General features: G+C 39.4%; 1 pseudogene; it reads left to right on the top strand.

Moving 5' to 3' along the window:
* LOC139015828 (serpin B6-like) overlaps positions 1–14,262 on the top strand; it is an 18,909-nt pseudogene extending 4,647 nt beyond the window's left edge.
* The last annotated feature ends 13,540 nt before the right edge of the window (positions 14,263–27,802 follow it).

Below are 27,802 nucleotides of genomic sequence, written 5' to 3'. Positions count from 1 at the left end.
CCTTGCTGGCCTCTGAGCTGGCAGTTTGAAACATTGTAACAAATATAGAAGCTAAACAAAACCCCAGAAACCAGCTTTCAGCCGGCTGGGATCTCAGAGCTGGAGATGATACAGTGTTTCGATTATAGAACCGAAACAAACCAGATACCTGCTTTCAGCAGCAGAGGCCTTGGCCCAGAATAAAAAAGAAAAGAAAAAAAGGAGCGGTTGGGAGCTTCAGTCACCCGCCAGCCTGAAAACAGCCCTCATCCCCTCATCCAGACTGGCCAGGCACCCCAGTGGGGACCCCCACCCTGATCCAGGACACCCTTCAGGGCAAACCAGCCAGCCCCTACCCATGCACCATGCCTCTATCCTATATAGTAAAAGGGTAATATGCCTCCCAGCACCGGGATCAGTGGAGCCACGAGGCCTCCTGGCACTGGGATCAGGGTGACAGGGGGCAGCGACCAAACCCCCTGATCGCCCTGCAGCTCTGTGTGTGACAGGGGGCGGGGCCAAACCTCCCTATCCGCCGTGCTCTGTTCGTGACAGGGGAAAGTGCCCCAACCCCCTGATCAGCCCTGCTCTGTGCCTGATAGGGTGGAGCTCCCCAACCCCCTGATCGCCCTGTGGCTCTGTGTGTGACAGGGTGCGGCAAGGAAAACAAAGAAAAAAATAAACAAATGGGACTACATTAAAAAAAAAAGTTTTGCACAACAAAAGAAACCATCAACAAATTGGAAAGGGATCCGTCTGTATGGGAGAACATATTTGCCAGTGATATATAGGAAAAGACCTCAGACCTGTCAGAAAGGCTACCATCAACAAATCAACAGATGACAAGTGCTGGTGAGGGAATGGAACCCTCGTGCCCTGCTGGTGGGAATGCAGACTGGTGCAGCAACTATGGAAAACATTATAGAGTTTCCTCAAAAAAACTAAAAATGGAACTACCATTTGACCCAGTATTCCTACTTCTAGGAATATATCCTACTAATCCCAAAACATAATCAGAAAAAATATATGTATCCCTATGTTCATAGCAGTGTTATTTACAATAACAAAGATCTGGAAACAGCCCAAGTGCCCATCAGCAGATGAGTGGCTAAAAATACTGTGGTACATTTACACCATGAACTACTATGCAACAGTAAAAAAGAAGGCTCTCTTATCTTTTGAGACAGCATGGAGGGACCTGGAGACTATTATGCTAAGTGAAATAAGACAGTCAGAGGCAGATAAGTATCACATGATTGCACTTAATAGTATATGTGGAATCTAATGAACAAAATAAACTGATGAACAAAATACATCCAGACACATGGAAGCATGGAACAAACTGTGGAATCTCAGAGGGAAACCAGAGGTGGGTGGGTGGGTGGGAAGAGATAAACCAAAGAACTGTTATGCACACATGCAAAACCCATGGACATAGACAATAGAGTGGTGAAGAACTGGGGTGGGTGGAGCGGGATGATGTGGGTCTTAATTTCAGAACCTTAGGAGAGAATTGTTAGGGTGTTTAGTTTAAATTAGTAAAACCTGTATGTTCAGTGCTATATAGATAAAGGCTGATACCAGCTTTAATTTTCAAAATTTGCCTTTCAAAGTTAATATTAACTTCAAGAAATTACAAGGGCAGCATATATCCCCTGACTCAGGATTAGTGGAGCTTTGAACTGAAGTCTCAGAATGAATCTGAAATCCCAGATGTTAACCATTGAAAGGGCAAGGGCTATGCCCTCCATCTTGCCTGTATCCTCCATGTTGGGGCCACGTGCGGCCTTCTTCCCGGAAGCCCAGGCCTCTGCAGGCCACGCCCGGGATTTTAAACTAACCAATGACAATCAAGGGAAGTGCGCGCCATAGATATGACCACATCCTGTGTAACAGGACCCGGCTTGCGCCTGGCCAATCGGCAGAGCACAGTCCATTCTCCTCCCCTCTTTGTCTGTAAAGTATATAATGTGTGCTTAAACTCTTGGTCGGGGCTCACAGCCACTGCTCTGTGCTCAGAGTAAGCTGTGAGTCCCAGCATGCTGGTATCAATAAACCCTTTGCTTTTTGCATGAGATCGTCTCTTGGTGCTCTGTGAGTGCGGCTGGCGTTCCGGGCGTAACACCATATACTTAGAATATATGTAGTAGCATCTAAGAGAATCCTCACCTAGGCTCTTTAAATTCACAGGGGCATGTTGAAGCCCACAGAGTTCTGGCAGCCTAGGAAGATATTAAACAAAAGCAAGAGCTCATCACAGAGGAAAGTGTTAGCAAACCAATAAGGTTGGTGAAAAACTAATGGGAATTCCCAAGGGCTCGCTGAGGCATTTAGGAATCTTGCATAAAATAATTTTATGGTGCTATAAGGAACCATGGAAAATAATTCTGCAGCCTGATTCCATGATTTTAATTTTGAGGAAATTGATGAAAACTTTAGCAGAGCCTGAGCTCAAATCCATAGGCATGAATTTTAAGTCCCTGGGACAGGACCTGAGACTGGAGACATTTTTATGATGTAGGATCACACACTCCATTTTACAGATGAGCATATTCAACTCAGGTCCCAGGTCCAGTAGTTCAGGGAGCTGAGGTTCAGACCCAAGTCTCTGTGGCTCCAAAACCTTTGCCTATTTCATCATATCATACAGACGCTTCTTAGGACTAGAACACAAAATAGAAAGGTTCCCCTGTCTTACTGTTGTGTTCTTATGGGCAGGGAGAGGGAATGCCATTCTGCTCCTCCTCAGGTACAGTGTTCCCTCTCAACCCCCTTGTGAGGGCTCAGTGTGGAGTCTTCCTAGTTGGATTTCTCTGATGTAGAGGAGAATGGATGCTCCTTGTTGGTGCTTTGTTTTGCCAGCGTGCACGTGTGTTGTGGGTTTGTTTTGGAATTGGTCTGACCCACACGTCTCAGCAGGGGTATGAGAGAGCAAAGAATAACAACTATTGTAATGGTAACGCTGAATTTATGGAGCATTCCCCACATGCAAGTAGAGTGATAGGTTTCATTACTTAGAAACTCTCAGAAGGAAGAGCCGTTAGTGATTTGTGAATGTAATGGTATTTAACAATGCTCAGAAGAAAGTGATTGCTGCATTATTCACAGTAAGTATGACAAGCGGCTTTGCAGAGGAACAGAACCCATGGTTCGCATTTGTACTTATGTTGAACCAATAAAGTCTTGCTTGTCTTGGATGACTGTCTCTATTAAATAATAGCAGAGGATAAAAAGACAATACATCTGTTTCCCCCTAAATGTGTTAGAGGAAGGGGACTAGTGTGAGGCAATGCCTGAAAGCATCAAGCTTCTATTTGGTGTAGCAACTCTTCCCCTGCAAGCACTTGCTACTCCAGGTTAGCTATGATCATCCCCCCTCCTTGGTGCTGTTAATGCTGAGAATCACCTGTGCCCCAGTCCCCTGACTAAAGAAAGCCTTTCTCCCTGGTAACTTCTCTTTGAAGCCAGTGAGTGTTCTGCAAAAACGAAAAAAAAAATGAGTTTTAGGCTCAGAGATAATCTGTAGTCTTAGTGGTTTAAAAATAAAAGTTCATACTTTTGTGGGGGGAGCATGTGCAGATCCATATGTGGCAGAATATTCTCAGAATGAATGTTAATTTTTCTGGAGTTGTTCTACATGTTGATTTTAAATGGACTGTATTCATTTTTATTACAATATAAAATACAATTTGTATATCTAGTGGATAAGTAAAATAGAATATAAGAAACACCGGAGATAAAATGTTTTAGAATAAAGCTAGGGAAATGCACAAACTCATTGCAGTTGTAAAACATGTCATTTGGGGGTGAGTGGAGGACCCATAGACACTGACTAGCCCACTCTTTGAATTAGTCTATTCTTTTTTTTTTTTTTTAAATATATTTTATTGACTTTTTACAGAGAAGAGAGGAGAGGGATAGAGAGTTAGAAACATCGATGAGAGAGAAACATTGATCAGCTGCCTCTTGCACGCCCCCTACTGGGGATGTGCCTGCAACCAAGGTACAAGCCCTTGGCGGGAATCGAACCTGGGACCCTTGAGTCCACAGGCCGATGCTCTATCCACTGAGCCAAACCGGCCAGGGCTGAGTTAGTCTATTCTTAGGAGGCTTTCTGATTTTTCCACTGACTGACTTCCAGCATATTTTTGTTAAATTTATCCGGGTAACATCAGTTAATAGCATTTGTATATTTCAAGTGTACAATTCTATTATACATTATCTGTATATTATATTGTGTTTTCACGACCCATAGCCTAATCTCCTTACATCATCATATTTGACCCCCATTATGCTTTAAACCTCCCCAACCCTTTTCCCTCTGGTAACCTTCAGATGTTGTCTGTGTCTATGAATTTGTTTGTTGGCTTTGTACTCATTTATTTCCTCTTTTATATCCCACATATGGATAAAAGCACATGGTTCTTTTCCATCTGACTTATTTCACTCAGCATCATACTCTTAAGATCCATTCATGCTGTCACAAATTGCAGTATTTCATCTTTTCTTATGGCTGAATAGTATTTCACTGCATGTATGTACCACATCTTCTTTATTCAACCATTCCTCAAAGAACACTTAGGCTGTTTCCATGTCTTGGCTACTCTAAATAATGCTGCAGTGAACTTTGGGGCACATATATCTTACAAATAAATGTTTTCAAGTTTGGGCGAAGATCCCCAAAAGAGGGATCACTAAGTCTTATGATAGCTCTGTTCTTAATTTCTTGAAGAGCTTGCATACTGTTTTTCATAGTAGCTGAAACCAATTTCTATTCCCACTAGCAGTATATGAAGGTTTCTTTTTCTCTGCATCTTCTCTAAGAGCTGTTATTTATTGTGTTACTGATAGTAAGCATTCTAAAAGGCGTGAGGTGGTATCTCATTGTGGTTTTGATTTGCATTTTAATTATAGGGAAGTTGAGCATCCTTTCATATACCTGTTGGTCATTTGTATATCTCCTTGTGAAGAGTGTCTGTTCAGGTCCTCTGATCATTTTTTAATTGGATTGTTATTTTTTTTGTTGTTGTTGAGTGGTGTGAATATATATTTATATTAATAAAAGAGAAACATGCAAATTGACCGTACCTTTGCTACACCCCAAGCCACACTCACGAGCCAATCAGAGGAAATGTATGCAAATTAACTCAACCAAGATGGTGGCTGGCAGCCACGGAGCTGGAACAAGCAGGAGGCTTGGTTGCCCCAGTGATGGAGGAAGCCAAGCTTCCCGCCTGCCCTGGCCTGCTATGGCCTCCTCTAAAGGGAACAAAGTTTCAATTATAGAAGATAAATAAATCCCAGATACCTGCTTCCAGCCAGCCTCCATTGGGAGCTTGGATGGCTGGGGACCATGGCCAACATGCAAACAGCCATCAGCCCCTCACCCAGGCTGGCCACACCCTCATGGGAGTGAGGGTCCCCGCTGGGGGTTTGGCAGCCTGCAAATAGCCATTAGTCCCTCACCCAGACTGACCAGGCACCCCAGCAGGCCGCCCGACCCTGAAGGGGGTGTGGCCAGCCTGAAAACAGCCATCAGCCCCTCACCCAGGCTGGCCAGGCACCCCATAGGGGACTCCCACCCTTAAGGGGGTGTGGACAGCCTGCAAACAGCCATCAGTCCTTCATCCAGGCTGGCCACACCCTTAAGGGGTGAGGATCCCTGCTGGGGGGCTTGACCAGCCTGCAAACAGCCCTCAGCCCCTCACCTAAGCTGTCCATGCACCCCAGCGGGACTCCCACCCTGATCCGGGACACCCTTCAGGGCAAACCAGCCAGCCCCCACCCATGCACCAGGCATATAATTAAAGGGTAATATGCAAATTGACCCTAACAGCAGAACGACTGGGAATGACTGGTCACTATGATACACACTGACCACCAGGGGGCAGACGCTCAATGCAGGAGCTGCCCCCTGGTGGTCAGTGTGTTCCCACAGGGGGAGCTCTGCTCAGCCACAAGCCAGGCTGATGGCTGCCAGCATAGCAGTGATGGCGGGAGCCTCTCCCGCCTCCTCAGCAGTGCTAAGGATGTCCAACTGCAGCTTAAGCCTGGTCCCCGCTGGCAAGTGGACATCCCCTGAGGGCTCCCGGGTTGCCAGAGGGGTGTCTGACTTCCAGCTTAGGCCCAATCCCCCAGGGAGCAGGCCTAAGCGAGCAGGTGGACATCCCCTGTGGGGTCCCAGACTGCGAGAGGGCACAGGCCAGGCTGAGGGACACCCCTCCAGTGCACAAATTTTAATATATATATATATATATATATATATATATATATATATATGTATTAGCCACTTATCAGAGGTAAGTTGATTGTCTTTCTGTGTGGGTGTGTTATTATTATTATTATTATTATTATTATCATTTATTGATTTGAGAGAGAGAGGGGTCTGCCAAATCTGTTGTTCCACTTACTCATGCATTCTTTGGTTGATTCTTGCATGTGCTCTGAACAGGGGTCAAACTTGCCACCTTGGCACTTTGGGACAAGGCTCCAACCAATTGTGCTACCCAGCCAGGGGCCTTTCTGTTTTTGTGATGGTTTCTTTTCCTGAGCAGAAACTTTTAAGTTTGATGCACTCCTATTCATTTGTTATTTCTTTTACTCCCCTTGCCTTTGGGATCAAGTTCATAAAAGTTTCTCTGACACCTAGGTCCATAAATTTAGTACCTATGTTTTCTTCTATGTATTTAATTTTTCAGGTCTTATATTTAGGTCTTTAATCCATTTTGAGTGAATCATTTGTGTTTATGATGTCAAATAGCAGTCTACTTTAATTCTTTTGCATGTGGCTTTCTATGTTTCTATGTCTGAAAAGTGACAATTTTACTTTCTCATTACCAATTTGGCTGCCTTTTATTTCTTCCTCTTGCCTTATTGCTTTGGTTAGGACTTCCAGTATTGTGTTGCATAACAGTAGTGAAAGTGGGAATCCTTGTCTTGTTCCTGATCTTAGAGAAAATGTTTTAAGTTTTTCACTGTAGCTGAGGGTCTGTCATAAATGGTTTTTATTATTTTGAGGTACTTACCTTCTATACCCATTTTTGAGTGTTTTAATTATAAATGGATGTTGTATTTTATTAAATGGTATATATATATATATATATATATATATATATATATATATATGATGCAAATTGACTGTACCTTCATGACACCCACCAGCCAATCAGGAGTGAGTATGCAAATTAACCCAACAAAGATGGTGGGTAATTTGCATACACAGGCACCAAGGGGGTGGAGCGGGATGCTTGCATCATTGCCATGGGCCTCTGGGCAGCGTGGGAAGGCAGAAAGGTGGCTCCAGCCCAGAGTGAAGGCGGTGCCAGCAGCCAGGGGAAGGAAGGCCCATTCTTGCATGAATCTTTGTGCATTTGGCTTCTAGTATGTGTGTATATATATATATATATATATATATATATATATATCTCATACTTTATTTTGTTAATATGCTATCGATGTGCATATTGTTAACTATTTTTGTGTCCCTGTAAGGAACACACTTGATATTGATGTATTTTATTTTCAATGTATTGTTGTATTTGATTTGCTAGTATTTTGTTTAAGATTTATGCATCTCTGTTTATCAAAGATATTGCCCTGTTGTTTTCTTTTCCTCACTAGGTTTTAGTATCAAAAAAATGTTGACCTCATGAAATGTGTTAGGAAGTGTTGCCTCTTCTTAAAGTTTTCGGTAGCATTTGAGAAGGATGAGGATTAAATCTTCTTTGAATGTTTGGTAGATTGAAGCTGCCTGACCCTGGGCTTTCTTATTGGGGAGGATTTTGATGACTGTTTCAACTTCTTTACTGATGGTCAGTCTATTCTGATTCTCTAGTGCTCTATGGTTCAGTCTAGGAAGGTTACATATTTCTAAGAACTTGTCCATGTCTTCTAGGGTGTTAAATTTGGTGACTTATACCCTTTGTGGTATTCTTGGGGTGTCCTTTGGAGGTTCTCTTCTTTCTGATTTAGCTTGTTTGAGTTTTTTCTTTATTTCTAAGTGAATCTAGCTATGGATTTATTAACTTTATCTTTTCAAAGAACCAGCTCTTTTTTTTGTTTCTATTATTTTCCTGTTCTCTATTTTGTTTAATATTACTATAAACTTTATTAATTTTTTTCCTTATACTTCCCTCTCATTACCCCTTTTGTTGCATTCCCCTCCTTTTTTTTTGCTAATTCTTACCTCAGGATGTTTTTCCCATTGATTTCTGGAGAGATTGGAATGGATAGAGGTAGAGTGAGAGAGAGAAAGAGAGAAGACAGTGAGAAACATCAATATGAGAGAGACATAGGATTGGTTGCCTCCTGCAGGTGCAACCCAGGTATGTGCCCTTGACTAGGAATCGAATCCACAACTCCTTGATGTGCAGGCCTATGGTCTAACCCCTGAGGCCTGGACGCCCCCTAAATTTTTGATATATGGAGTTGGCTTTTTATTTGTCTCTGTATCTTTTGAGCTCTTCTGTTATTTCTTTTTTGACTCATGCATTGTTCAGTAGCCTGTTGTTTAATTTCCACATATTTGCAGTTTGGCCAGTTTTCTTTTGGTAGTTGATTTCCGGTTTCAAAGCATTATATTTAGAGAATATGCTCAGTGTAAAGTCAATCTCATTAAACTTGTATTTCAATATATGGTCTGTCGTGGAGAATGTTCCATGTGCACAAAGAAGAATGTAAATTCTGGTGCAAATAGCTCTGTAAATATCCATTGTGTCCATTTAGACCAGTGATGGTGAACCTTTTGAGCTCAGAGTGTCAGCATTTTGAAAAACCCTAACTTAACTCTGGGGCAGTGTCACATATAGAAATTTTTTGATATTTGCAACCATAGTAAAACAAAGACTTATATATTTATATTTATTTTACATATTTAAATGCCATTTAACAAAGAAAAATCAACCAAAAAAAATGAGTTCGCATGTCATCTCTGACACACGTGTCATAGTTTCGCCATCACTGATTTAGACCAATGTGTCAGTTGAGGCTGATATTTGCTTATTGATTTTGTGTTTGTATGATCTATTCATTTATGTGAATGGGGTATTTAATTTCCCTACTATAATTGCATTTTTGTCATTTTCTCACTTTAGTTCTGTTAGTATTTGTCTTATTTTGGTGCTCCCAGATATGTTGCTATATATTAATAAATATTTTGTCTTCTTGATATATATTATCCCTTTTATGATTATAAGCTGTCCATCTTTGTCTCTTGTTACCACTTTTATCTTGAGATCTATTATTATTTTCCACTCTTTCGTTTTGAGTCTGTGTTTGTCTTTGCAGCTGAGATGGGTCTCCTGAAGGCTGCCAGCAGTTGAGTTTTGTTTTTCAACTCATCCATTATTCTATTGCGTTCCCTTCATTTATGTTACAGTGATGATTAATTTATGAGAACTTTCTACAGACATTTCATCTTTTGTTTTTTGTTAGGTCTGTGTCACCATTGTTAATTGTGTGTGTGTGTGTGTGTGTGTGTGTGTGTTTCTGTCAGTTAGTTTAGTTTGGTTGTATCCTATGATCGTCTCCCCTATTTCCTCTTTTTTTTTTTTATTTCAGAGAGGAAGGGAGAGGAAGACAGAGAAACATCAATAATGAGAGGGAATCACTGATTGGTTGCCTCCTGCATGCCCCCGACTGGGGACCGAGCTCGCAACCCAGGCATGTGCCCTTGACCAGAATCAAACCTAGGACGCTTCAGTCCGCAGGACAACACTCTATCCACTGAGCCAAACCGGCTAGGGCCATTTCCTCTTTTTTTATGCTATCTATCTGAGTTCTAGATTTTTGTTTTGTCAATACCATTAGTATTATGCAAAAAAGTTTCATTTGCACAATAGTCCTTTTTCTTCTTGTTGCACCTGTGTAAGCTCAGTCCTTTTCCTTTTCCTATTTCTGTTTTTGTTGTCACACATTATTTCTGTTTATGCTGTGTGTTTACTTTGAAATTGCAGTATCCATTGTCTCTTTTTCTGTTTTTTTAAGTGTAAACACCATATTCTCAACAAGAGTTGCAAGTTCTTGTTTCTATCTGTCTGCTTGTCATCTTATAGTTTTGTATCCTTTTATTTTGTTTCAACACAGGTCTTGTGGTGGCAAATTTTGTCACCTTCTGTTTGCATGGGAAAAAACCTTTACTTATTCTTCAGATTTAGAGCATAATTTCTCTGGATACACTATTCTTGACTGGTGATTTCTTTCTTTCAACATTTTGGATATTTGATTCCACTTTCTACTAGCTTGTGGGGTTTGGCTAAAAAGTTCAATGATAGTTTAATGAGGTTATCTGTACAGGTTACTGTCTTCTTTTCCCTAGCTGCCTTGTAAATCAATTTTTGTAGCTTTTGACAGCTTTAATATAATATGTTTTGGATTGTCATAATTAGGTGTGCTGTTAGCTTTCCAGATTTGAGGGCCTAGTTTTTTTCCATAGGTTTTGTAAGTTCACATTAATGTTTAAATAAGTCCTCTGTTGCCTTCTCCCTCTCTTCTTTTTGTATACCCACTAGAAGCCCAGTGCACAAAATTCATACATGGGAGGGGACGGGGGGGAAGGGGCGGTGTCCCTCAGCCCTGGCCTGCACCCTTTCTAATCTGGGACATCCCTCTCGCAATCCAGGACTGCTGGCTCCTAACTGCTTGCCTGCTTGCCTCTGCCTGCCGGCCTGATCACCCCCTAACTGCTCCCCTGCTGGCCTGATTGCGCCTAACTGCCTCTGCCTCAGCCCCTGCCACCATGGCTTTGTTTAGAAGGATGTCCAGAAGATGCCCGGTCTAATTAGCATATTACCCTTTTATTAGTATAGATTATCCATATATTTCCCTTTCTATTGGTGTTCTCATAGAGTTGTTTCATTTTTATACTCTTGGTTCTCTCGTTCTATCTGAGTCATTTCTAAATTTCTATCTTTAATATCATTAATTCTTTCTTCCATTTGGTCTGCTCTTTTTCCTAAGCTCTATAGCTCATTCTTGATCTCCTCTATTGAGTTCTTTAGCTCCAGAATTTCTGTTTGGTTCTTTTTTTTAGTTTCAGTCTCTTTGGGAAAGTACTTCTTATGTTCATTGATTTTATGTCTGAGCTTGTTGAACAGCTTTTCTGAGTTTTCTTTTATCTCTGAGTTCTTTTTCATAACTGCAATCTAGAATTTTCTGTCATTTAAGTCATAGGCGTTCATGTCCTTACATTTATTTTCTGGAGATTTTTTATTTTATTTTTTTAATTCCCTTGTTTTGGTTATTTGTTGGGTTTGATATATTATTTCTCTACCTAAGCATTTGTAGGAATAAAACCGTTTTTGTTCTAAGTATTGGAATTAACCTTTTAGCAAGTTGATACGTCTCAGGGTCTTTCATTCATTTTTCGGTAGGTGGTGCTGATGTGCAAGTTTCTGTTTTCTATTACCTGCACTATTGGGGCTTCCAGGGTCTCCATCTGGCAGTGTTGCTTTATGAAAAATGCCTTGTGTTCCCAGAGGAGGTGTGTGTCCTTTCTACTACCTGTCACTTTGCTCTCAATGCAACACACTCTGGTGGGATGTGGTGGCTATAGTTCTCCTGGCTTGTGGATTCCTGTTGCCACCTTCATGTGAACAGAAGCTTCCAGCCACACTGCTCTTTCTCCCCTCTCTCTGCTAGGCTCTGCCATGACAGATGGGGAAAAGGATTGGCGGAATAGGCTGGTTTATGCATCTTCTGGTCTCTTCTTTCCAGTGGGTTCAACAACCAAGAGTATAGATCACTCACTTTAGAAACTTGTTACTTCACTTTTGTGACCTGTTGAGTGAGGATTTTCTGGCCAGGTAAGCCACAGAACGATTGGGGGTCAGGGGCTTACCCCATCTATGGCTCGCTTTGTCAGTGGCGGAGGTTTGTGGAATGATGCCACCCTTCGCACCATTTCCCTGTTCCTGTACCTGGCTCTGACTCAGAGTATACCAGCCACCCCAGCCCAATTGTTCCCTCTGCTCCTCTGGTCTGGTCTGCCTCATGGGGGCTGCACCCCAACCCTTCACTGCCATCAAGTCCACTGGGGCTGCCAAGAGTGCCAGACTGCATCTTTGGATTTGTCTCTGTCCTGCCCCCATCCCATTGTCCCTGTTTGTCCTATAAGCTCACTTTCAGATGTTTTAATGCACAGATCCCTCAGATGTGTTTGTATATTAAACAGGAAATCCTTTGTGAGTTATGATTGTCCAACTTGGTGTGAAAGATTTCTTTTGTCGAATGTATACAGGTTTCTAGTTCAAATATGTAATATGTGCTTGTAAAGATTTTCTCTAATAAAGATAATAATGATCTTGGCAAATATTCTATTACAAAGATGAATTGTACTTCATTATTTATTGTGATGGTAAACTTTATATTTCAATTTGATTGGCCACAGGGTGCCAGGGCATTTGGTAAAACATTCTTCTGGGTGTGTCTGGGAAGGTGTTTCTGGATGAGATTAACATTGGAATCAGTGGAGTGAGTAAAGGAGATTGTCCTTCCCAATGTGAGTGGGCCTCATCCAATAAAGTAAAACCCTGAATAGAACAATAACCTGAAAAAAAAAGAACTCTTACTGTTTGACCCCCTTGAATTGAAAATTCAGTCTTTTCCTATCTTTGAACTCTAACTGAACCGTTGGCTGCTGTGTTTCTGGGTCTCGAGCCTGCAGGCTATCAGACCGAGCCTCCACCATTAGCTCTCCTGGCTTTCCAGCTTGGTGACTGCAAGTCTCCGGACTTCTCAGTTTCCATCATCCTCATAATCCTATTTAATAAAAGGCTAATATGCAAATTGTCCCCTCGGGATTCTGACCAACTGGGAGTTCGACCACTCACTATGACCTGTGCTGACCACCAGGGGGTGGCGTGGAAGAAAGGAAGGCCCCAGCTGGCAGCTGGCAGCTGGGGAAAGGAATGCCTCGATCGGCCCTAATTGTTGGCCAGGCCTAAGGACCCTACCGGTGCATGAATTTTGTATACCAGGCCTATAGTAAATAAATAAATGAATAAATAGCTATTTACAAAATTATACAGTTATACATACACATACATAATTATTGAGTAAATATTAATATATATTTATGTTATCTTAATCATAAGTATTTTGTAATATGCTTTTAACTTGTGCTAATATTGAGAAACTTGTGTTCTTTGCCCCTGAGCACCTCCTCCTCCCTGGCCATGGTCTTCATGGTGGCAATGGGAAGCACCAGGGTCCGGTGTCCCAAGCACTTCTTTAAGTCAAACAGAGGCAGAGGCAGAGGCAGAGGCAGAGGCAGAGGCAGAGGCAGAGGCAGAGGTGGAGATGCCCCCTGGGCTCCAGGTGCTTCTCATGAAGTAAACAGGACTGGCGCATGGAACCTAATGAGAAAGGGGACAGGCTCTTCGGAGAAAAGTCTCATGATTTCTTATCATCTTTCAAAAATTTCTGTTGCCAATTCTACCAACCAAAATGGAAGAGCTTGACTTTATCAACACGACCAAGGAGTCCTGAAAATACATCACACTTGGGTAACCAAAACACAGAAGGTTAAATTGCAGAGCTGCTGTCTTCAAATTTAGTTAATTTAGTGACTATCAGATTTTTTTGAATGCCATCTAATTGAAAGAAAACTAATATAATCAGTTAAACAAACAGCAAACCGTTTAAAGTCAGCAAGAATGAGGTAAAACCTATGTAAATTACATTTAGGAAATCTACCTTTAAAATGATATATAGAAGAAATATTTACCAAAATGTTGGTGCTTCCCTTTGTTGGCAAAATGTTGACTATACTGAACATGCTTCCAGATGAGAACACCAATTGGAAAATGTCGGAAAAAGTGTTCACTTATGGGAAATTCATAAAATGGATGAAGTCAGACATGATGTATAAAAGCAGGTGGAAGCTTTCCTCCCCAGATTTAAACTGGAAGAGAAATACGACAGGGAGGATGCCTTTTGCAGTCTGGGAATAAAAGATGCCTTCGAGCAGGCCAGGGCACACTTTTTCAGAATGTGTTTCAGCAGAGACCTGTGTCTGTCTGAGGTGATTCATCAAGGAAGGCACAGAGAGAGGTGGTGGCTGCCACTGACACCCTCATGATGATACGATGTATCAGAACAGTCACCAGGTTCTGTGCTGACTACCCCTTTCTTGTCTTTATCTAGCACATCTAAACAAACATCATTCTGTTCTACCAGCCTATTCTTCTCCCCATCAGGAAAAGCTTGGCACTGGTCATAACCTTTCCCCTGTCTCTAATAATCCACTTTTCCTCTGACACTTCACAATGTACCTGCCACCCATAGAGACCTCAGCAAAAATCCAAAAATAAAGGGCCTAATTTTTTTTAAAAAAGTATGTATACATAATTGGCTTTGTTTCTGTGGACATCCCTGTGTGAAATAACACATGTGGATTCACTTTAAAATATATATTTGTGTTTAAGTACATACAGGTATTTATCACACACATTAATATCTGTGACATATTTTGCATACTACATAAGATATAAAAATCACATCATATGTTATACTAGTATACAGAGGTCAGCACAATGAATGAAGAGGCTATATGCACCCCTATGTTCATAGCAGCACAATTTACCATAGCTAATATTTGGAAACAGCCTAAGTGCCCATCAGCAGATGAGTGGATTAAAAAACTGTGGAGTACTATGCCGCAGTAAAAAAGAAGGGATTCTTACCATCTGCAACAGCTTGGATGGAACTGGAGAGCATTATGCTAAGCAAAATAAGCCAGTCAGAGAAAGATATATATCACATGATATCACTCATTTGTGGAATATAATGAAGAACATAAATGGATGAACAAAAACAGATCCAGAGACAGAGAAGCATTGATCAGACCATCCAATCTCAGAGGGAAGGTAGGGGAGGGTGGGGGTAAGGGGGAGAGATCAACCAAAGGACTTGTATGCATACATATAAGCCTAACCAATGGACACAGACACCAGGGGGGTGAGGGCATGAGTGGGGGATTGGGGGGCAATGGGGGGATAAGCACAAATATGTAATACTTTAATCAATAAAGAAAAAGGTGATGGCTAAGTCATAAGATGTTAGAAGTAAAGCAGATTTAAGAGCATGTATTTGGGGAGTCACAGTTCTGTATTCCATTCTTAGTGTGACATTTACTAGTGATGAAATCTCAGGCATGTTTTAGAAAGGGGGTAGGGTTTGTAGAGTCATCTCTTTCAAGTCTATGTCAAAGTAGGCCATTTAGAAGAACTGGAGTTACTGGGTAGTGCCGGCATTGGAAAACTGAACAGTGATGAAATCTTGGGCATTCAATATCAGTCACTACTTTCTGTAAGTGGCAGACCCATGCTGGAAACCACAAAAGGAATCAAGTAGGCCCAAGAGAAACACAGTTACCCACAGAGATCAGAAGAAAGATTTGATTGCAGAGGAAACCAAAATAACCAGAAAGGTTTTTTATAATTTCATTATGCTACCCAGGAAGCCTGAGATTAATATTTGACTAATTGGGAGTAAGTTAAAGAAGTGCATGGGTCACCAGATTCCTTATGTGACCAATTCCATGTCATGATTTGGCTTCATCTTTTGAGTATCATCTTTTTCATGAAGAAATTTTCTTTCTTTCTAGTTATAATTTACAAATTATTTTTATTTTTAAAGACATGTTACAAATTCATTTAATTTAGTTAAGATACATAAACCTTAAAATTTAAATATATGAATTTTATAATATACTAGAGGCCTAATGCACAAAATTTGTGCATGGGTAGGGTCCCTAGGCCTGGGCAGCAATCAGGGCCAATATGTGGGGCAACCAGCAGGGAGATTGGGGGGCTACTGCTGGCACCTGCCTTGGCTGGCTTGGCACTGCTCGCCTTCCCCCCATCACCCTGCTGCTGCCTCCTGTCGCCTCCCTCTGCGGGGCGACTGGCAGGGCTATTGGGAGGCCCCCGCTGGCACCCACCTTAGCTGGCCTGGAGCCTGCAGACTGGGGGCAGCTCCTGCACTGAGCGTCTGCCCCCTGGTGGTCAGTACGCATCATAGTGACCGGTCTTTCCACCAGTGGTTCCGCCATTCGGTCGATTAGCATATTAGGCTTTTATTATATAGGATAATAGTATAGTTATAACAGTATGTGTATATTCCATTACATATGACTCTGACTCTGGAAATGTTTTATTTTTATTTTGCATTTGTTATATATATCTTATACACTTTATGCTTATGATTCAGTAAGTTTGGGATGGGTATGTGGAATTTGCATTTCTGAAAATTTCCCAGGTCATGTCAGTGGCTACCACACATTGAGAATTGCTGTTCTAGCACCATATCTGGTAATTAATAAGGCAGAGATTAAATCCCTAATGAACACAAAGAGAAATGTTACCTTCTGTTATAACTTGCTCTAACTTGTGTTCTTGAATGCAGAGCCTTCGAACTTTTATTTGATGAAGCTTTAGTAGAACATAAAGAAGAAAAACGTGGTTAAAGATTGAAGCACACATTGATAAAAATATTTTTATATTAATATAATTATTAATTATATAAACACATTAAATTTGTGCGGTTCTTATTTACCAGTAAATCAATAAATATTTTAGTTGAACTCCTGCTCTGAGAAGTCACTAATAGTGCTCTCACTGGAGGTTAGGGATTAATTTTATATTGGTCAGCTTTTGTATTGTTTTTCTTGCATGTTACCTCCTCACATCTTCTAACATTGAGTCCTCTGTTTATCCAGCAGGACCTCAAATAATGTTATTTCATTCAATGTCATTTCCTTATAATGTTGATAAAGAAAAACAAACAAAAATAATGATCCCCATCCAGGGCCTCTGTTTATGTAGAGTTGCATGTTCTCCCCGTGTCTGTGTGGATTTTCTCAGGGGACTCTGGTTTCCTCTCACAGGCCAAAGATGTGCAAGTGAGGTGAATTCCATGTCTAAATTGCCCCCATCTCAGTGAGTACAGAGGTAGGTGTGAGTGTTCCCAGAGATGGAAGAGCATCCTGTCCAGTGTGATTATATTAACCTAGATTTACCAATTGTAAACTTGCACCACATGTAATTCCATTCCTCCTCTATACACGCATGTGTGTGTAGAGTTTTTTGTGAGTTGCAGGTATTACATTTTACTTTTCATACTTGCTGGCATGTGCCTTTAAAGAATAACTCCCTATGTAACCACAGTGATATCATCACACCTCTAATATATCTATTGGATTCTGTCACCAAATATAAAGTCCACGTTTAAATCTCCTCAATTACTCTGAAAATGGCTTTTATTGTCTATTTTTAAAATATCAGAATCTGATTATGATTTATACTCATAATTAATGGAAGCAAGAAAAAAATTAATTGTTGAAAGAAAATACTGTCAATCCAGAATTATATAGCCAACAAAATTAGCCTTCAAAGATAAAGGAAAAATAAAAATTTTTCCAAGACAAAAAAGAAATACAAACTGAATGAAAAACACTGTCAATAGAGTAATCTATAAAAATGCTAATGCAAGTTCTATAATGAGAAGAAATATAATATATATCAGAAACTTGAATTCTTACAATGAAATGAAATAAAATCAAACATATGATAAAGGGGTAAATTCTCCAATAATATATGACAATAATAAACTATTTTATATACCTAACAACAGAACTTCATAAATGAGACATAGATCTGAAAGTGCCATATACATATGCACAGCTATAGTTGGAGATTTCTATACATTCATCTCTATAATTAATAAAACAAGTAGGAAGATCTTCAATAGGTCATAGGGACCTAAACAAAATCATTAGCAAACTTGACAAAATTGACTCCAAAGAATAAATATTGACCAAAATAGCTCACGTGTGGGCCATAAAACAAATCTTAACAAATTTGAACGGATTTAAAGCATATTAATTAATTTTCAGTCCATAGCAAAATTAAAATGGAAAGCATAACACATTTATATCTGGAAAACCCCAAAATAGTTGGAATTTAAGTTACACACTTTCAAATAAATCAGATATATATATATATTATTGGAAATAAAAATCTGTTTAAGCTGATTGAAAGTGAAAATACTACCTAACAAAATTCTTGAGCGAAAGCACTGCTTAGAGGAAAAATAATGACAACAAATGATTGTATTATAAAAGAAGACAATTCAAAATATCTGTCCTGGCTGGTGTGGCTCAGTGTTTAGAGCATGGGCCCATGCACCAAAGGGTTAAGGGTGCGATTCCTGGTCAAGAGCAAGTACCTGGGTTGCAGGTGTGATCCCTGGCCCTGGTCAGGACACATGCAGGAAGCATCCAATTGATGTGTCTCTCTCATATCAATGTTTCTTTCTCTCTCTCTCTCTCTCTCTCTCTCTCTCTCTCTCTCTCTCTCTTTCTCTTTCCTTCTCTTTCCCCTTTACCTTCCTCCTGTCCACTCTCTCAAAAAATCAGTGGGAAAAATATCCTCAGGTGAGGATTAACAAAAAAAAACCTATGCCTTTATGCTATAAAACAAGAGAAATAAGAACAAATTAAACTCTTGTCCTTATCTATATATATAAAAGGCTAAGTGACTGTCCAACCGTCTGACCGTCCGGTACATATGATGCGCACTGACCACCAGAGAGAAGACACTTAATGCAGGAGCTGCTGAGCTGTGGTGACTTGGCAGCGGGGTTTCTTGGGTGATGCACCCCAGAACCAGAGAGGAGAGAGCCCGATTCCTTGTGGGGCCATGCGATTCCACCTTCAGCCGTGAGTTATGTTGCTGCTGGGGCACTGTCGGCCCTGAATCTTATTTACTGCACACTTGTGATGGCATTCCACACCCTGTATGACAGCAACTTTGCAGAGTGCCCTCTCACACTCCAGGACCCCTATCTATCTACATAGATAAAAGGCTAAGTGACTGGCTGTACATATGACAATTTTATTAATTTTCTTTCATCTCTGAGACTTCTATTATAGATAAAGTGCAAATACCAATATTCAAAAATATTTCTTTTAATTAATTTTCTTTCAGTGTGCACAAATCTGTGCACCAGGCCACTAGTTGTTTTATAAAGACCAGAAATAAATGATATTCAAAACAAAACAATGCATAAAGATAAAAGATACAAAGAACTGGCTCTTTGAAAGAACCAATAAAATATATGAATTTCTATCAAGATTGACCAAGGTAAAGATAAAAAACACGAAATTTAAATATCAGGGAGAAAAGAAGACATATCACTACTGACCCCACAGAAATTCAAAGGATAAGAAGTAAATACAACAAAAACATTTATGTTGATAAATTCAATAAATTCAATGAAATCAAACAAATCTTTAAAATACACACATTTAGAGAACTTCCTCAAGAAGACATAGGTAATCTGAATTATTTTATAGTTATTTTAAAAAATTGAATTTATAGCCTGGTCAGTGTGGTTCAGTGGCTGAGCATTGACCTATGAACCAGGAGGTCACAGCTTGATTCCTGGTCAGGACATGTGCTGGGTATGAGCTTGATCCCTAGTTGGGGGTGTGCAGAAGGCAGCCCATCAATGATTCTCTCTCATCATTGATGTTTCTATCTCTCCCTATCCCATTCTCTCTGAAATCAATGAAAAATATTTTTTTAAAGTTGAATTTATAGTTTAAAACATGTCCAAGCCCATATGTTCTCACTTAGCAATTTTACTAAACTTATAAGCAACAAATAATAAGTCATCTCTACTGCCACGTGTCTGGGGAGGGCGGACACCTCATTACTGCTCCCCGTGTGGCCTTGACTCTCCACTGGATCTCCTCTGACACTCCCTGAGCACACAGGAGAAAAGGCTCTCGCTCCCCACAGGTGCGAGTGAAGTGTAGGGTCCCCTGTGTATCCACTCAATCTTAAGGGAGGCTGGGGCTCATTTGTGATGGACGTGCTGGTGCCCTACCATGCCTTCTCTGACGTCACCCTGGCTGTAAGTTTGGGGTGCATGATTGCACCCTTGCCAGGGTGTAATTTTGGCCCTGCACTCAGGTTTTGCTGGTAGAGTTGAGACTAGGGTCTCAGTTTTCCTGTGGAGTTTGTTAGAGTAAAGTGGTTATTTCCAAAGGTTTCTCTTCTGCTAGGTTGCCCTTTCCTGGTCCTTTAGCTTAGAAAGAAAGTATTTTGCTGTTGTTTTGTTTATTTTTTTATTTATTTGTTTTAAATATGTGCCAATTAATATCTCTGGATGTCTCCTGTGTTAAGTCTCAGATATATGAAACAAAAAGGAAACCTAGGAAATTCTTTTCAGTTAACAATGTCCTACCCAGGCTATATTTCTTTCACAGTTTAGAGTCTTTAAGATTTTAAGTTGCATTTACCAGAGTAAATGAGTAAAATTATGTTAAATGTATTTCACCAGAAACAGAGATCTCTGCAATACATTTTTGATCAAACTATATAGAGATCCCAGAAAAATGCCTGGTGGCCCTGCCCAGAACTGTGTAGCGTTGCCATACCTCCAGCCAGATGGGCTGAAAGAAAACGTTTTTAGCAGAGCCTTATGCCACCTCAATTTGAACGGGGCCTCTCTTAGTAAGTACAAAGAGAAAATGAGCATTTAATAGGCTAACTGCTGTGTCTGCCACAAATTCCTATTGTGTAACAACTTATTTTAAAATAGTAAGTGCTATGGAAGGCCCCAGTGAGCTTTCTGTTGAAAGATATATACTAAAATACACATATATAAAACAGGTTAATTCCATGTGCATAAATGAGCATTTATGCATGTGGAGAAAACCAAACTGAAATGTTGGAAAAGCACAAGAGACCAAACCTGTATTTCTCACAGCAGCAGGAATGAGGGGTGATTTCAGTGTCTGAGTCCAGATGACCTAGAACAGTGGTTCTCAACCTTCTGGCCCTTTAAATACAGCTCCTCATGTTGTGACCCAACCATAAAATTATTTTCGTTGCTACTTCATAACTGTAATGCTGCTACTGTTATGAATCGTAATGTAAATATCTGATATGCAGGATGGTCTTAGGTGACCCCTGTGAAAGGGTCGTTCCACTGCCAAAGGGGTGTGACCCACAGGTTGAGAACCGCTGCCCTAGAGGGCTATTGCTGTGTGCAAGGCTAACTAATGCAGAGACCGTGGCCTCATGAGCCTCAGAAATCTCACTTTGTTCAGGTGTAAGGTAGTCATAAAGGAAGCAGAGGATGTCATTTTGAGCTTACCAAGCTGTGGACAGGCATTTTGAAAAGTCGGAGGGCACCTGATAAATATATTTGGTTTGTAGGTAGATCAATGAGTGTTCCTGAACCCTACTGGAGTTATGGACATTCACAAAATGTTTTTAAAGGGTGATACTAATAAATAGAACAATTGATTGGTACTGATGTTTAGAAGGAGCTCTTTAACTAAATGATACTAGCAGCTAATTATCTTGCTTACATTTAAGAAATAGCTTTTAGTGAATGACTACTGTATATCACATTTTTTCATCAAACTATCCTGTTAATATTTTCCCATGCTATGCTTGCAATCACTAAATATATTATTAAATCTCTAAGTACATATTAATGGTAGAAAATATATTTCTAAAATTTACACTGAAAAGTAAATCTCCCTTTTCTCCTGTACTCAGTAACTCAGCATCTTTCTCTAAGAGGAAACATAGTTTATATATATTTTTGTAGCTTTCCATCTACAACCATAAATGTGAGCATGAGTAGGTATTTTACTAAAAAGGCAGTGTAATCAGCATATAATCATTTGTATCTCTATAACTTTATAAATGGTATGTCTTGGAGGTTGTTTACCATAACAATTCTGGGGTCTCTTTTTTCACATATTTAAAAAAAAAACGTTTATGGAGATGGTATAATATAGCATAGATAGTATAATTGGCTTTCAACGTTGACTTTCTTTTTTACCCTGAGAGTTAGCTGCATGTGTTCCCATGCTGTTTTATCACTGTTGTGTTAAATGCAATAACCTGGTTGTAATGTGGTTATGTACCGCTTTCCCACGAGGCTATTTTTCCCACTCATTTTCTTACGAGTCCGTGTTATGCTCTCTGGTGGTTTCTTTTTCTAGCTTCTGACGTAATGAGAAGGAAAATGGGGGGCAACTTTGGGGGCTTACAGCCTAGCTCAGTATCTAGTTAAACAGTGATCTTACTCCCCGTTCTAACTGACCCGGGCGGAGCCACAAAGCCCACCCGAGGGGCCCGCCTCAAGGAGGGATATATATCAACACCTCCCCCATGGGCAGGTCAGGCTGGGTCAGTCCGCTGGACTAGCAGCGCTGCAATAAAGGTTAAACTCTCCTCCCTCCGAGTGCTGGCTGATCATCCCCGTGCATTCTGCCACAACAATAATACTAGTTGCCATTTACTGAGCATCGCGCTCTAGAAACACTCTGTAAGTGATGAGTATTTATGCATGTTGTGCCTGTTCTTCAAAAGCTTAACCCTATACCCACACCTCTCTGAAATAACACTGCATGCATGTCCTGTATAATTAAAAACAAACAAACAGTAAACTGCTGAAGGGCCAGAATCAGTTTCTATAAAATTGTGAAAACTCCATTTAAAGAACACCCTTTCATTTTCCATATGTATTTTTAGTAGAAATAAAACTTTACAAAACTAAATATTATTGTCATAAAATGTACATAGAAACTTCTAGTAGACACTTTTTATAAAGATTCACATATTATCCAGTTTATCTGGTTCCCAATGATATCAATTCATAAAAGATGTTCATTTTTCCCACACATTTTAATCTCATATTTTATTTTAAATTTACATTAAAAAATCCTATTTTCTTAATCAATGGAAAAAATAGACAGAAAATTAGTAAGGCTTAGTTAACTCTATCAACTCACTGCACTCAACTGATTTTTATGTAATATGACAATGAGAAATAATATATTTTTAAAAAAATATACATGTGACATGCCCTGACTGCGTGGTTCAGTTGGTTGAAGAGTCGTCCCATACACCAAAAGGTTGCAGGTTCAGTTCCTGGTCAGGGCACATACCTAGCTTGTGGGTTTGATCTCTATTCACAATACCTATGGCACACAACCAATGGATGTTTCTCTCACATTGATGTTTCTCTCTTTTTCTTCCTTCCTCTCTCTTAATTAAAAAAAAAAAAAACAACAACACATATCCTGAGGTAAGAATTAAAAATAGATATATATTTAAAAATAAATAAATAAATACATATGTGACATTCACCAAGGTAAGTCATATTCTGGTCCATAAAACAAAGTCTAATAAATTTAAAAGACTAAAAACATTGGGAATTCTTTTCTCAGATGGTAATGACATCAATATATAAAAAAAAAATAAAATGATGTCTGCTAAATATTTGGGAATTAAATAATTCATTCTAAGTCACTGAATGGTTTAAAGGGAAGTCGCAAGGAAATTATAAAATTTATTTTAAGCTTTAAGAAAATAAAAAATCTATAAAAATGTGGAGCAAGCAAAAGTAGTTATTAAAGAGAAATTTGTAGCATTAAATATTTAACATAGAAAAGAAAGGTGTTAAATTAATGATCTAAGCTTCCAACTAGAAAAGGAAGAAAAAGCAAAATACAAGGAAGACAGAAAAAGAAAATACTAAATAAGTATAGTAAGTATTAAATTGGAGGAAAAACGTCAAACAGACTGTTAAACCTCAGAGGGAAGCCAGGGTTAGGTGGGTGGGTGTTAAGAGATCAACCAAAGGACTTGTATGCAAATATGCATTAACCCATGGACTCATACAATAGGGTGGTGAAGTCACAGGTAGGGGGAAGGGGCAGGTTGGGAGAGGTCAATGGGGAAAAAAGGGGACATATGTAATACTTTCAACAATATCTTTATTTTTTAAAAATAAAATAAAATTAATTTAATTAGGATTAATTAAAAAAAGTTCTATCATCACCAGAGTGATCTTCCAAAGAAGAAAGGCATAATAATAATAATAATATAAATAGAAAAACTGTTTTAAATGTTACAAAACACTCAGCTGGGTGTGGCTCAGTGGTTGGGCATCCACCCATGAACCGGTAGGTCACAGTTCAATTCCCAATGAGGGCACATGCCTGGGTTGCAGGCTGGCACCCCCGTAGGGGGTGTGCAGGAGACTGCCTATCAATGATTCTTTTTCATCATTGGTGTTTTTATCCCTCTCCCCCTTTTCCTTTCTCTCTCTGAAATAAATACAAACATATTTTAAAAAATAAAATAAAGCCTGGAGTTATGTTTTTTTTTAAAAAAAGCCTTTGTTAAGAAAGTTACAATTCAAGAAAATTTTGATGAAATAAAAACTGATTTGAATATTCATATTAAAATAAATGTAACATTGTCTGAGACTTGGGAGAATTAACCTAGAGTGGGTAATTTTATTAGTAGCTTTTTTTTTTTAAATTGTGCAGATTCCTATCTTTTTAAAATATTTTATAGATTTTTTACAGAGAGGAAGGGAGAGGGACAGAGAGTTAGAAACATCGATGAGAGAGAAACATCTACCAGCTGCCTCCTGCACACCTCCTACTGGGGATGTGCCCACAACCAAGGTACATGCCCTTGACTGGAATCGAACCTGGGACCCTTGAGTCCGTAGGCCGATGCTCTATCCACTGAGCCAAACCAGTTAGGGCTATTAGTAGCTTTTTAAAGTTAATAGATTTTAAAAATAAAATAAACAAAATTGTGGTTGAAAACAAAATAAGTGAAGACAGAATAAAGGAAAAAATGTCACTGTGGCTTCAAATGTATCTAATGCAACCATTTATTGACAGAGAATAATGTAGAAGTGCATGTATGGTACTGACAGAAAGAGAAAGAACACATGATGTACAAATATGATGTTTGGATAAGCCAAACTGTATAAAGCTTACTGGTGTTGATCAAATAAAAGTTCAGCTAACATTTTTTTTCCATAAAATATTTTAAAAATCTGCCTGAGGGTGAAAAGTCAGTCAAGAGATGACTAGAGAAATTATGACAAAAAAATGTGTGATGACTATTGAATGTATTTAATTATAGAACTAAGAATAAACAATGTGAAGATGAAATATGAAGAAAATATTATATGATAATGTAAAAATAAACTAACAAAGTAGGGGGAAGTACAGTAAAAATAAATAAATAATAAAAATAAAACCAATTATTCTCTCAAATTATAATTGAAAAATTTAAAGTAATAAAAACTAGGCTCACCAATTGTTAATAATGTATTCATTTTGCTCATAATCCTTCTGTCTCTCTCTCATATGCACATATGCATACATTCAAAATATACACATACACACACTTCATTCATGTGTTTATTCATTTTTGCTAAATGCTGGTCCTAAGTTCTTCTCAAGAGCATTGCATTCGAGGACTCTCACCAGCAATGTGTGAGAGAGCTTGTCTCCGCACAGACTTGTCAAATGAACAGATGTCCTGTTTTGATAGGTTAGAAAGGTATCTAAATGTAGTTTAAAGTTCTCTTATCAATAAGTTTGAGCAATTTTTCATATATTTAAGGTTTACTGCTTATCTTTTTTTTTTTTTAGGAACAATCTCCTCATGTATTTTGTGCATTTTTCTTTTTGAGTGTTGGGCTTTTCCTGTGGTGGTTAACAATTTATTTATATATTAAAATGTTAGTCTTTTATCTGTAATATAACTAGTAAATAATTATTTCTGACTTTTTTGGTCTTTGATTTTTGCTTACATGTTTCCTTTATGTAATGCATTAAAAATCTACTTAAACGTATTAATCTTTCTTTTCTTGAATTTAAATTTTGAGCCATAGGTAAAAATATTTTTCTGTACTCAAATAATGAAATAATTAATTTATTATTCTTTTGCTGATGCTATCTGTGTCTTATTATTTTACATTTGTATCTCATATATTTGGGCACTATTATGATATTACAGGCCCAGTGCAAGAAATTTGTGCATGGGTAGGGTTCCTAGTTGCTGCTGGCTGCTGGCTGGGGCCTCCCTTCCCCCGGCTGCCTGTCACCATCACCGGCTGGGGCCTCCAGCCAGTCCCACCCCCTGGTCAAACTCCCAGTTGAACCCCGGTCAGGGGACAATTTGCATATTTAGCTTTTATTATATAGGACTAGAGGCCCAGTGCACAAAATTCATGCACAAGTGAGGAGTCTCTAAACCCGACCTGCACCCTCTCCAATCTGGGAGCCCTCAGGGGATGTCCAACTGATGGCTTGGGCCCGCTCCCTGTGGTTCTCTGCTCTCTGCAGGGCCTGCCTGCTCCACACCACAGCGACAGGCAAGCAGGCCCTGCTGGGTGCTGCCTGCGGGCCATGCTTGGCTGCTGGGCTCACGTTGCTGGGGTGATGCCACCAGCATCCTACCTCGGCCGCTATGGGTGCCGCCATCTTTGTCGTGGAGTGATGGTTAATTTGCACATTACTCTTTTATTAGATAGGATACTAGAGGCCTGGAGCATGGAATTCGTGCACTCAGGGGGTTCCCTCAGCCTGGCCTGTGCCCTCTTGCAGTCTGGGAGCCCTCAGGGGATGTCCAGCTGACAGCTGACTACAGAGGTAGTGGGCCTAAGCTTTCAGTCGGACATCCTTAGCACTGCTGCAGAGGCGGGAGAGGCTTCTGCCACTGCTGCTGTGCTTTCCAGCCATGAGCCTGGCTTCTGGCTCAGTGGTGCACCCCCTATGGGAGCACACTGACCACCAAGGCGCAGTTCCTGTGTTGAGTGCCTGCCTCCTGGTGGTCAGTGCCCATCATAGTGAGCAGTTGAGTGGCCTTAGCATATCATTAGCATATTATGCTTTGATTGGTTGAATGGACGACCGGACACTTAGCATATTAGGCTATTATTATATAGGATGACACTAGCTAAGGATCCAATTTTACCTTTTTCTAAAGGGCTATCCATTATTAAAAGTGTATCTTTATTTCAGTGCTTTGAAATGTGACATTTATCCTATAAACAATTTATATTTTTGTTCATAATTCTAGATTTCCTATTCTGTTTCAACCGTTCCTCTGACAGTTCCATGTGCCAGTGCGACTATTTCAATAGCAGGAGCTCTCTAACAAGTTTATCTACTCTGGGGCAGGTCTGCTTTCCTTTCACCGTTTTTCTAGTTGTTTTTCAAAGCTGCTTCCTCTCAGTGAACAGTAGAAACTTTCAACTTGTCTCTAGAAACAAACAAAAAGCCCTCATTAAAAATATATGTTTTTATTTGGGTACAAATGACAGCTTTATCATTATTACTCTTCATATCCAGGAATAAAATTACATCTTTCCTTTTGTTAAAGTCACCTCTTTTTGTCTTTTAGTAGGAAATGTGTAAAGTTTTCTTTATATAAGTTATTTCAGAGCAGTATATTTTTATGTGTCTATTTTAAATGGGATTTAATGTTTTATTACATCCTTAACTCATTGTACATATGAATGCCATCTATTTTTGTTAGTTGATTTTATGTTCTACTATGTAACTGAATTATTTGTTTCATCATTGATATAATTTGCACATAGAAATCATTTTATTTTTCCTTTATATATTTTAATGTGTCTAATTGTTTTCTCTGGTTCAGTTGCAGTGCCTAATACTTCTAAGAAAATGCTAAATAGTAATGGAGATGGTTGCATCTTTAATGTTTTATTAACTTCAGTGGGAATAGCTTTAAGGGTTTCACTTTAGCTAAGATAAATCCACAATCTTTTTAATAACCACTTCGTATTCCATGATATACAGATAAAACAAGTTATTTAATCAGCCATATACAGATGAAAATTTAAAAATTGTTTAGCTATAACAACAACTGCTAAACGGGTGTATTCATAAGCCATTGCAAATTGTATGAATATGCATGTAGAAGATATAACTAAAATGCTACATCAAGCAGTGTCT

This window comes from Myotis yumanensis, unplaced genomic scaffold (genome assembly GCF_028538775.1).
Source record: "Myotis yumanensis isolate MYYU_CA2020_CCGP unplaced genomic scaffold, mMyoYum1.0.hap1 SCAF_8, whole genome shotgun sequence".
Taxonomy (NCBI): Eukaryota; Metazoa; Chordata; class Mammalia; order Chiroptera; family Vespertilionidae; genus Myotis; species Myotis yumanensis.
This window is presented reverse-complemented; position numbering and strand designations above follow the sequence as displayed.